The sequence below is a fragment of the Zalophus californianus genome, chromosome 11, assembly GCF_009762305.2.
Source record: "Zalophus californianus isolate mZalCal1 chromosome 11, mZalCal1.pri.v2, whole genome shotgun sequence".
Taxonomy (NCBI): Eukaryota; Metazoa; Chordata; class Mammalia; order Carnivora; family Otariidae; genus Zalophus; species Zalophus californianus.
In genome coordinates this window covers 102958065-102967319 of record NC_045605.1, presented here as the reverse complement: position 1 = coordinate 102967319, position 9255 = coordinate 102958065, and positions in this window count along the sequence as shown.

Below are 9255 nucleotides of genomic sequence, written 5' to 3'. Positions count from 1 at the left end.
AAGATGAAAGCCATAAGAAGTCAGGACAGGAAAGGAAAAGAAATGAAGGACAAACAGAACAATGGTAGGTTTTCTGGCAGAGGGCACAGGGTAAGTCGAGGCAGGACAGCATGGGGGGTACGTCCTTGGGAACTGATGGGACACACCTCAGTCACCCATGTTTCATGGACGTGAAGCTCTGAGCAGGAAGCTGGAAGATACACCCGGCTGGGTACCCAACTCAATGAGCTCTTTTTATTTTTCTGAGAAGGGGGGACGGGGGGGGCAGAGAGAATCTTAAGTCTTAAGCAGGGTCCACGCCCCGCATGGAGCCCAATTTGGGGCTCAATCTCATGACCCTGAGATCATGACCTGAGCCAAAATCAAGAGTCGGATGCTTTATTTTATTTTATTATTTTATTTAATTGACAGAGAGAGAGAGAGACAGCGAGAGAGGGAACACAAGCAGGGGGAGTGGGAGAGGGAGAAGCAGGCTCCCCACAGAGCAGGGAGCCCGATGCGGGGCTCGATCCCAGGACCCTGGGATCATGACCTGAGCCGAAGGCAGTCGCTTAACCAACTGAGCCACCCAGGCGCCCCAAGAGTCGGATGCTTAACTGACTGAGCCACGCAGGTGCCCCTTAATGAGCTCATTTTTATTTATAACTCTTAGAGCCAAGACCTTTTTTTCCTTAAGATTTTTTTTTTTTTAAGTAAACTCTATGCCCAACATGGGGCTTGAACTTACAACCCCAAGATCAAGAGTCACATATTCTGCCTACTGAGCCAGTCAGGTGCCCCAGAGCCAAGCCCTTTTGGATTCAAGTTGCAAGGACACCTAGTGCTCCCCCATGCTGTGGAAAGCCCAGGCATCTTTCATCCAAACTGTGTCTCTCTCCTGACCTCGGCCCAGCAAAGTGGAATATGCAACGTTATTGGGGGACGTAAGACTGCCTCTCTGGCCAGAAGGAAGGGGAGCCCTAGAACGGCATCCCCCTACCCTATGTGGCACAGGGGAAAGCCTTGTGCTGACTGACCCTTAGTGAGTGCATCCTATTGTGCCCCATGCTTCGCGTGGGGTCTGCCCCGATTCTCACAGCAGTGCAAGGAGACAGGTGCTGTTCCTAACACACCTGTGCAGGTCAGGAAACCGGTTAGAGATGCTGTTTGCTGCTCATGATCCCACAGCTAAGACGTGGAGTAGAGCTAGGCTCCGAACTCATGTCTGTCCACCCCAGGGCCCTGAGCTCTTAACCATAGGCAGTTCAGCCTTTGGCACGAAGGTTTTGGCCGAACCGTGGCCTCTTTGGCAGGAAGGCTCTGGCTCTACGGGGCTCTGAATCTTGGATCAGCCCTGCCCCAGCTCGAGTCAAGCCCTCTCCTGTCTCCGGAGTCCTGAAACGGTCCCCACTACGGTCACAGCCAGCTCCTCGTCTTTCCTGAGGTCCAGCGTTTTCTACCACAGTCTGAACATCCAGCGCCTAAATGTACATACATAACTGTCCTCACTTGGTCACTCATTCAACACCGAGGTCATGAGTTTCAGGGCCCGGGGACACAGCACTGAACAAAACAGACAAATGTTGCTGTCCTTGGTGGGAGAGTCACATCATAAACAATAGACATAACAAATGTAAATTATATGAGAAAAGAAGTAGAGCTGAGTCCCGGGTACTAGGAGAGCGAGGGAGACGTCACACTTGTGAATAGGGGCTCAGCCTGTCTCCTCTCAGAAGAGCCTTGCTTGCAGATAGGTTACTAGGGAATGTGATTCCAGAGAACAGAGAGGAATGTGGAGGGGTGACAAAGGAGAAGGTCAGTCAGTAAAAGGGCACACCATTGGGTTGGCCCCACTCTAGCGAGTAGTGCTGGATGTCAGACTTAAGAGATGGTTCTCAGAACGGTCCGCCCCAGGGACAGCCCCCATTCTTGCTTCCCGATACCCCAAGGCCGAGGGAGAGAAGCTGGCCACACCCACGGGAAAAGGCATCCAGTCCAGCGGCTTGCTGGAGCCTCCCGTGAGTAGACCTTCTCCGCTGGGCATTAACATAAGACACAGAGCATTTGGAGTTTGGTCCCTGGGCCCCACCCAGGGACTCACGCACAACCAGTGCCTTCAGCCCCTCTTCCTTCAACTGGCAGCGGGTGACCCAAGGTACTTTCCCATCTCTGCCCCCACCCCTGCCCCCGGGAGGATTTCCATTTCTAGTTAGGAACTGCCTACTCCACTGTCCCATTTGTGAACTAGGCCTGAGGGGTGTTCCTCCTCCATCCGTGGCAGTTCCGTGGAAGCTAGGGGTATGAGTTCAAAGAGAAACATGAATGCAACAGAGGCCAAGGCCATCTGTTTTTATCATTTCTTTGCAACTTCTGGGCCTGCTGGGGCCTGAAGCTGTTGTGTCCAGTGAATCCTTTAACAACCCGGCATATGTGATAATACCGAGCTTATGACCGGCCCTGGGTGGCCTCGTCCTCGGTGACCTGTCATCAGGCACAAGTCTCTATCAGGGCGTGGTGGTACACAGCAGGAGATGGTTTTCGGATGACAAGTGGTCCTTTGCTGCAGAAGTCAGAGATTTGCTCCAGAGCTCTAGAGGCTTGTGCTGCAAATTCTCCCCCTTTAGAGCCTTCCAGAGACTCGGCACAGCATCCTTATCCATCTTGGCATCTCTGGCACGATTGGACTGTCCAGGTCTTACGGCCACGTTGGGCACAGTGGCCTGCACCACTGCCCGGAAGCTGCCACAGAGCCTTCTCCTGCGCTGGGCCCCACTCAGAACTGGCAGCCTTTCAAGTCACACGGTCAATGGGTCAGAACAGAATTGCTAAGGATAGTCTATGCTCCAAATTCTAAACAGGCCCCCTGTGTACTGTGCCCTGTTCTTGGTGGGAGAGGATGCAAGGTGCAAAGTCTTGCTCTTTGCATAGAGGCAGTGCCCCCGCATGGCTCAGACCTTTGGATACCTAAAATCTTCCTCAATATGGCAGCCACTTAAATCTCTGTGGGGCGTGTCTCCCCGCTTTGAGCACACAGAGAGGACAGCAGTTCTCAACCTTGTTGGTCTCAAGCCTCCTTTACATTCTTAAAAGTTATCAAGGGCCCAAAGAACTTTTGTTTATGTGGGTTGTATCTATTGATACTTAACATATTAGAAATTAAACTTATAAATTTTAAACATTTATTTATTTAATTTGAAAATAGCAACAATCTGGGCGCCTGGCTGGCTCACTCAGTTAAGTGTCGGCCTTTGACTCAGGTCATGATCCCAGGGTCCTGGGATCAAGCCCCGAGTCCGGCTTCGTGCTCCGCGGGGAGCCTGCTTCTCCCTCTCCCTGCCCCCCCCCACACCCCCCACTCCCCCTCGTGCTCTCTCTCACTGTCTCTGAGATAAATAAATAAAATCTTTAAAAAAATAAATAAAAATATCAACAATGAACTCATCACATGTCAATGTAAATAACACTTTTTGTGAAAAATTACTATATATTCTGAACCCCAAAAAATTATTGGGAAGAGTAGCCTGGTTTTAGACGCTTTCAAATCTCTTTAATGTCTGGCTTTATAGAAGACGCTTGGATTCTCCTATCAGCTTCGTCATTCAGTCTGTTGAGAGGTGTTGCTTTGGTCAAAGCATACGGGGGAAAAAAGTCTGGCCTCATTATATGCAGTTGGAAAAAGGAGGAGTATTTTTTATACCCTTTTAAGATAATTTTAGATATTCTTCTATGATACTGCAACAAAATTTGACAAGTGATGTTTTCTAAAGGTTAGTTGCAGTGTGAGGTCTGAAACTGTATCAGTGAACTTTAATCCACTGTTAAATTAAAATCCATTGGTCTATCTTGCCCTTTGAACGGATCTTTTATCCATGCATGGTTCTGTAATAACATGCATCGGTCATTCTGGAACATACTGGCTCACAAAAGTCATGCAGATCTTCCGAATGTTGACATATTTTGTCGCATGGTATCCAAAAAAAAAAAAAAAAAATCACATTCATTAATATCATCTGTGAGCTCATCAGAAAACTTTTAAGCCCTGGGAAGCTGTCAAGAGCACGGTGGCAGATAAGAGTCTTTCTAAACTTCTAAGTTTCACTCAAAAGCTCCAATTTCATCACTGGCAGCAAATACTGTCATGTATTTCCTTTGAAATGACAGGTTTCCTTTGCTTGGTTTCAAAAAATTATCTGCCACATTCTCCAGGCTGAATAACCATCATTTTCAAGTAAAGATGGTGTTCCGTGGAAGAAAACCAACAGCCCAGCTCGCTTGCTGGCAAGTTGGAGAGCAGCCTCAGAACTCAGCCCGGTGGTGACGGCCGCACCGCGGGACTCAGCGGAAGAGCGCTACGCATATTCTCGTCCTGTCACATTGAATGCCAAGAAATTGTGCCCGCAACGGTTGTGATCTAATAATGTTAACGATTTTAACTGCTTCGTGGAGGAACATTCCTAAGTAAAACTAGCCGTTTTTTACCCTGCTTGTACTCCGAGCAGAGGGTTCTAGAATTCAGTGGCTTCTAGGACAATTTTATGCCACTCCATCATGGCTTTTGTACCAGGCAAATGAGGTCAGGAAAAAGGCAAACGATGTCTTTATATGAGTATGAAAATAGTTTTTGACCTCCTAGATCCCAGGAATGGTCTCGCGGACTCATAGGGCGCCGCCCATGGACCTGACTTTGAAGACTCCTGGTTTCAAAGGAAGGGCTGTGGGGCTCAGAGCTGAAACCTCACGCACCCTGAAATCCTCGCTCTTCTCTGAAGCATTTCCTGAGACACAGAATCCCTCTTTAAGGAGCGCCTGGGTAGCACAGGCGCTTGAGCGTCCGACTTGGTGTCAGCTCAGGTCCGGGTCTCAGGGTTGTGGGATCAAGCCCTGAGTCGGGCTCCGCGCTCAGTGCAGAATCTGCTTGAGGATTCTCTCCCTTTCCCTCTGCCCCTCCCCCTGCTCTCTCTCTCTTAAATAAATAAATAAATCTGAAAAAAATAAAAAAAGAAGCCCTCTTTGAGGGGCAGCCTTCGAGGGACGTTTGGCAACAGGGATATGCTGCCACTTGTCTCTTCTCTCCCATGAGCAGGACTTCAAGGCCTTTCCTTCCCCTGGTCGCTCTCCACTGGACCTTTAAGTGTGGTATCCGCTGGACCCAATGCTCTGCTAAACCCAGCAGAGGAGTCGAGCAGAAGGATAACCCCCTGATACCAAATTTGACTTTTGGGTAACAAAGCCTTAGAAGTACATTACAGCAACTCTGGAGATTTAGGCAAAGAAAACAAATCACTATAATCTCATCACGTTGACAACCGCTGTTCTGTTGTGGCCTCAGGTGGCCCAAACAATTTTGACTCATCCTGAATCTGTTGATGAAATCCCCAAGGATTTTTTGTTTGTTTGTTTTGTTTTGTTTTGTTTTTTGTCCTGCTACCACTAAGCCATGTCATCCTTGCCCTTTCCGCTGAGCGCGCCATGAAGGCAGCCTGACGTTCACATTTGTCCACTGCCCTGCGGACAGCTTCTGGCGTCTGGACTCCACCGGCCAAAGTTGTTATTGTGTTGTTGTTTGTTTGTTTTGCTAACTTTTCCAGCTTCATTTGATCTGCAAACGAGATCACCCTCATCCAACATCAACCAGCTCCTTCATAAATTCTCCTATGGCAATTTGAATCTTGCATCAGAACATTCGATGTTGGAACCCTCTCGCTGATGATGTACATCTTCCCGATTAGTTTCCCATGGTTGCTCTTAGTAAAGTACCACACATCTGGCTACAGATGACAGAAATGGATCCAGAAATGGATCCTCTCACAGTTCAGGAAGCCAGAAGCCTGACATCAAGATGTCTGTAGGGACGCACTCCCCCAGAGGCCCTCACAAAGTCTGTCCCTTGCCCCTCCAACCACGTGTCATGGCGACCCAAGTTCCTTGGCATTCCTGGATTTGCAGCCACAACATTTGCTCTCAGCCTCTGTCTTCCCTTCTGGGCGGCTCTGTCTCCTCTCCCTCTGCCTTGCTTTTACGAGGACACTTGTCCATGGTGTTTAGAGCCCACCAGGATAATCCAGGATAAGCACCTCCTCTCAAGACCCTTAATTTAATGGCATCTTTGGTCATATCAGATAATAGTCATAGTTTCCAGGGATTAGCATGTGGACGTATCTTTTCAGGGGCCACCATTAAGCCCACTACACCCTTCCCCAGCTGACCTATATGTATAGTTGCAGTTTTCTGCCCCCAGGGGACATTTGGTAATGTCTGGAGACATTTTGATCATTACAACGGAGGGGTTGGAGTACAGGTAGTGTCTTGTTCACAGAGACCAGGGATGCCGCTAGCTACGCCCCGATGCACAGGGCAGCCTACAAACACAACAAAGAAGCATCTGGTCCAAAGTGTCAATAGTGTCAAGGTTGAGAAAGTCTGATCTATAATAAATTATGATTATATTATACCTTATCTAAAAAGCCTCCACTGGTGATGCCTGGGTGGCTCAGTCGGTTAAGCATCTGCCTTCGGCTCAGGGTCATGATCCCAGGGTCCTGGGATCGAGTCCCACATTGGGCTTTTTGCTCAGCAGGGAGCCTGCTTCTTCTCCCTCTCCCTCAGCACCGCCCCCCGCACTTGCTCACACACTCTCTCTCTCTGACAAATAAATAAATAAAATCTTATTTTAAAAAATAAATAAAAGTGAAAAGCCTCCACTGTCATCTCCATGTCTCATTCCAACTTTATTTTTCATTATAGCCTTTATTATATGTGATATTAAATATACCTTCTGGTCTGTTTTATTCCCCTTCCTTCTTTTGTTCCTTGTCTATGACCCCAAACACTGGAACATCACCTCCACGAGGGCAGAGGTTTGTGTCCATTTTGTTCACTGTTGTATCCTCAGCCCCTTGAACAGCACCCAGCATATAGTAAGCCATCTCTAAACATTTGTTTTATTTGTTTGTTAGTTAATTAGGGTGCAGACATTTCCTGAGCTCTTATGATATGCCAGCCACCGGGCTGGGTTATCTCATTTTGATACAAAAAAACCTGTAAGTAGTGTAAGTATTTTTCATTCTCCACTTTTCAGATAAAGAAACGGTAAAGGTTAAGTAACTCGATGAAGATCACACAGCTCTTGAGAGGGCAAGTGGTAAAAGCTAGACAAGTCTCTTCAACAAATGCTGCTAGAACAACTGAACATCCACGTGCAAGAAAATGAATCTAGACACAGACTTTATGCACTTCACAAAACTTAACTCAAAATGGATCATGGACTTAACTATAAAAGCACAAAACTATGAAACTCCTAGAAGATAACAGGAGAAAACCTACACACCCTTGAGTATGGTGATGACTTTTTAGATACAACACGAGCTATGAAATAAATAATTGACCAGCTGGATTTCATTAAATTAACAACTTCCACTCTGGGAAAGACAACATCAAGAGAATGAGAGGATAAGCCACTGACAGGTAGAACATATTTGCAAAAGACACATCTGATACAGGGCTGTTACCCAAAATATACAAAGAACTCTTATAACTCAACAATAAGAAAACAAACAACCTCATTAAAAGATGGGCCAAGACCTTCACAGACACCTCATTGAAGAAGATAAACAGATTAGAAATGAGCATATGGAAAGGTGCTCTGCATCCTACATCATCAGGGAAGAGCAAATCAAAACAACAATAAGATACCACTCCACGCCTCTTAAAATGGCCAAAATCCAGAGCACCCACAATGCCAAAGGCCAGCAAGAATATGGAGCAACCCAAACTCATTCCTTCATTGCCGGGGAGAATGCAAAATGGTACAGCCACTTTGGAAGACAGTTTGGCGGTTTTGTACAGAACAAAATATACTCTTACTATATGACCCAGCAATCCTGCTCTTTGGTATTTCCCCAAAGGAGTTGAAAGATTACATTCACACAAAAACCTGCACAAGGAAGATGCTAGCAGCTTTATTTGTAATTGCCAAAACTTGGAAGCGTACAAGATGCTCTTCAGTAGGTGAATGGATCCATTTTGGTCCATCCAGACAATTACTCAAAAGAAATGAGGTTTGGAGCCATGGAAAGACATGGAGGAATCTTAAATGTATATTACTAAATGAAAGAAGCCAAGCTGTAAAGGCAACCCACTGCACCATCCCAGCTATATCACATTCTGGAAAAGGCAAAAATGGAGACAGTAAATTCAGTGGTTGCCAGGGGTTGGGAGTGGTGGGGGGTAGGGAGCATGCACATAGGTAAGTGGAGCACAGAGGATGTTTAAGGCAGTGAAAATGCTCTACATGATATTATAATGGTGGGACGTGTCGTCATACAGTTGTCCATAGGATGTACAACATCAAGAGTGAACCCTAAGGTGAACTATAGACTTCGGGTGATTATCATGTGTCAGTGTCAGTTCATCTTTGGTAAACAATGTGCCATTCTGGTGAGTGATGTTAATAATGGGGAAGGTTGTGCATGTGTGGGGCAGGGGGTATATGACAATCTCTGTACCTCCCTCTCAATTTGGTTGTAAACCTAAAACTGCTCTAAAAAACATTAATTCTCTCTTTTTTTAAGATTTTATTTATTTATTTGAGGAAGAGCGAGAATAAGAGCGATCACAGAGGGAGAGAGAGGAGCAGATTCGCCACTGAGCAGAGAGCCAGATGGGGGACTCCATCCCAGGACCCCAGGATCATAACCTGAGCCAGAGGCAGACGCTTAACTGACTGAGCCACCCAGGCGCCCCTAAAAAAATATTAATTCTTAAAAAAAAAAAAAAGACAAGGTCCTTGACCCAGTGGAACTTCTATTCTGTTGGGGAAGACAATAAACCAGTAACTGGATGAGTATTACACGCTCTGAAGACACGAACACAAGACGGAGTGACAGATGGAGGGAATCCAGTAGGCAACTACTTAGGACCACCAGGAAGGTCTCTATGAAGAGGAGACATTTCAGCTGAAATCTGGATAAAGAGAAGAGAGCAGCCATGCAGAGCTCAGGAGGAAGAGCAGTTCTGACGGAGAACAGAGCTCAGCAGTCAGGGGAACAGAAAGAAGGTCCCTGGGGCCGGACTTGGGTGGCTATGGGGCTCTGGTGAGGTTGGAGGAGGGCAGGGGTCAGAGGCGAGCTGCAGGGCTCTGCGGAGGGAGGGCTGAGCCTGGTTTGGATGAAGTCTGAGGTCCCTCTGCTTCCAATCTTGACTCACTTGTGGGCCCTCTATGGTGCCACATGCTTCCTGAAGGGGACCCCGCTTCCTTCCTCCCAATAGCAGTTACAC